The 3,138-nt window shown below is 52.6% G+C and overlaps 2 non-coding genes across 2 annotated transcripts; one reads left to right on the top strand and one right to left on the bottom strand.

Moving 5' to 3' along the window:
- Nucleotides 1-282: 282 nt before the first annotated feature.
- On the bottom strand, nucleotides 283-364 carry TRNAS-GCU (transfer RNA serine (anticodon GCU)). The gene has a single exon. It is a non-coding gene; the product is annotated as a tRNA-Ser (tRNA).
- A 304-nt stretch (nucleotides 365-668) lies between these two features.
- Nucleotides 669-740, top strand: TRNAQ-UUG (transfer RNA glutamine (anticodon UUG)). The gene has a single exon. It is a non-coding gene; the product is annotated as a tRNA-Gln (tRNA).
- The last annotated feature ends 2,398 nt before the right edge of the window (nucleotides 741-3,138 follow it).

Genomic DNA, 3,138 nt, shown 5'->3' with positions numbered 1-3,138 from the left:
GAGGCCGTACAGCTTTGCACGAGCCCATATGAGCCCGTAGAGGCCCACACAAGCCTGTATGAACCTGTAGAAGTCTGCACAAACCCTTTCGAGCTTTGTGTTTGATGGGACTGTGCAAACCCTGGAAGGGGGGAGAGAGTGGGGAGGACACTCCCTTCCTGGGAGGTGTCACCTGCCCTGCTTGGTAGACAAGAGCCTGGCAATGGGCACTTGTCAGAAGCAGCGAGGGAAGAGCAGCCCCTGCTCCAAAAGGCTCCTTCTGGGCTGGTCCCTGGGCTCCGACGACGAGGATGGGATTTGAACCCATGCGTGCAGAGCACAATGGATTAGCAGTCCATCGCCTTCACCACTCGGCCACCTCGTCAGCCTGCTGTGGCTGCATGCATCATGTTTCTCGTGAACAGATGTGCTTGGTGGTTGGGACATGATAGACACTCTGAATACAGAACCTCCTGGGCATGCCCTCTCAAATGGTGGTACACATTCTCCATGGAGTCCTTCATGGCTGCCCATGAGGACTGGAGAATTTTCTTTCTTTTCAAGGACACCTTAGCCCTGATCACCTCTGCAGCATGGCTCATCCCAGCCTTCAGCTCATTTGGCTCCTCTTTCCCCTTCTTTCTATCTGCTGTCCTGCAGCTGGAAGATCACCCTAGTAAAGGAGAAGTGGTTCTGTGGTGTAATGGGCAGCACTCTGGACTTTGAATCCAGTGATCTGAGTTCAAGTCTCAGCAGAACCTCTGGGTATATTTTCCTTTTCTCTGGGAAATAAAACATTCAGAAGAGACAGGAAAACATCTCCCCTCCTTTTTATGTAATAACTCCAGTCCTAAACTTGACCTAAACTTCCTGGGAAAACACAACCTTTCCAGTGAACTCCAAAATACATACCTCACAGAGGCACAGAGCTCTGCTCCTCTTGTCCTTCAGCCTCCTTAAAAGGGATCACCTTCCTTGACTCCAGTGCACTCTGGAAGAATCTCAACGTCTGTGACTCCAGGCATTAGGGAGGATGGATCTCACATCCAAGCTGAAGTTCACACATCAGTCGTTTACAGCACAGAGTAGTCAAGGAAGTGTGAGCAGGCACCAGAATAGGATGCCAAAGGTAAAATCTAAGAGCTCTTCTACAAATTTTGGACAGCCACATTACCAAATAGAGGTAAAGCCTGGGACTGCATTTCTGAACATAACAAAGAAATGAGTGAATGCAGATTAAATCTCTCCCCCAGGGAGGATTGTCAACATGGAAAGTAATGAAGAACCTTGGTCCATAAATTCTAGTTCACCTCTTGGAAGAGAACACCCCTAAACCCTGGAGCCAGCCCTCAGAGCATGGCCATGATTTCCTGAAGAACCAAGCATGTAGCTCTCAGCTTGAAATAAGGGGCATGAGCCAGCCTGTTGTCACTTCCAGTCAGGACTCATTCTTCTGCTCTCTTCCTGTGCTTTAGCTTATATTCCCCACTATATATTCAAAGTGTTTATATTGACCTTGGGAGCTGGGGAGGGAAAGGCTCGTTCAACTGAAAGAGAGGATTGGTAGGTTTCTTCTTTTGCACCAGTACAGGTTGGGGGCTGACCTGCTGGAAAGCAGCTTTGCGGAGAAGGACCTGGGGGTGCTGGTGGGCAACAAGTTGACCATGAGCCAGCAATGTGCCCTTGTGGCCAAGAAGGCCAATGGTATCTTGGGCTGCATTAGGAAGAGCATTGCCAACAGATCAAGGGAGGCGATCCTCCCCCTCCTCAGCCCTGGTGAGGCCACATCTGGAGTCCTGTGTCCATTTCTGGGCTCCCCAATATGAGAGAGATGTGTAACTACCGGAGCGAGTCCAGTGGAGGGCTAATATGATGATTAAGAGACTGGAGCATCTCTCAAATGAGGAAAGGCTGAGAGAGCTGAGACTCTTCATCCTGGAGAAGAGAAGACTGAGAGGGGATCTTATCACTGTGTATAAGTATCTGAAGGGAGGGTGTAAAGATGGATGTGTGCCACCATTTGAGAGGGCATGCCCAGGAGGTCCTGCATTCAGAGTGTCTATCATGTCCCAACCACCAAGCACATCTGTTCACGAGAAACTTGAGGCTGTGCAGGTGAGTTTAGGGTGCTGATGAAGAAGCTGGCCTACTTTCCCTACCCTACCTTCCCTCCTTACAGGAGATACTAGACTCACAGGCCAAGTACAGCAGCTTTTGTTGGCTTTGTTATTTTTGTTCTTCCTCAAAACTGTTCCCTGTCAAAGGGAACTGGACTTGTGGGTTTATTAGAAGGCAATACCTAATGCAGGACTGGCACATGAAAATCCAACTTTCCTTTGACCTGCTGGTATCTGTTTGAGACAACCTCTGGTCCCCCTTATAAATCCCTGATACCCCTAACCGAACACACCCTGATCCTACCCCTTGAGCCCTTCCCACTGCACACAGCCCCTCTCTTCTCTCCCACAGACAAAGATCCTTCTGGATTCAGATCAAATCAGGCTGCCAGGGAGGGCAGGGACGGTCCCCTTTTACCCAGCCCCGGGCACTCGTGATGCAAGGGGTGTGTTTGCAGGATGGCTCCTCAACGGCATTATGAGCCCAGAGCCCCTCAGCCAGTCCTCAGTCTCTCCTGCCACATTGTGTGCATCCCATTGTGTCCAGGGATGCTGCCCAGCCCTGTTCCTTCCAACCCCTGCCAAGTCCCTGCTGACCACCTGTCAGACCGTCCCTCGGAGGCCTGGCTGGCTGCTGCCTGCTCCTGCTTCCACGTGGGTCCTCCCTGCAGTTTCCTGCTTTGTGCTGGGCTCTCCTTGCCTGCCCCACCCACACTTTGTTGCACCCTGCCTCCATGAGACAGGTCCCTGGCTCCCCGGGAAGGACCAGTCTGTCCCTCATCCTCCTTATTCACCTGTTTGCACCAACCCTGCTGGCCTGGGGAAGGAGCTCAGCAGAGGACTGCGCTTTTCAGTCCTTTCCTCCCTCCTGGCAGGGACTCCTGCCCAACAGACAGTCCTGAACCTGCCAGTCCTCCCTGTTCACAAGTCTCAGTGGTGGTGGCGGCGGCGGTGGCAGCGGTGGTGGCAGCAGCCGCCACAGCCTCAGCCGCAGCCGCAGCCGCAGCCGCAGCCGCAGCCGCAGCCGCAGCCACAGCAGGCT

Source organism: Apteryx mantelli, chromosome 19, assembly GCF_036417845.1.
Source record: "Apteryx mantelli isolate bAptMan1 chromosome 19, bAptMan1.hap1, whole genome shotgun sequence".
NCBI classification, from domain to species: domain Eukaryota; kingdom Metazoa; phylum Chordata; class Aves; order Apterygiformes; family Apterygidae; genus Apteryx; species Apteryx mantelli.
This window is presented reverse-complemented; position numbering and strand designations above follow the sequence as displayed.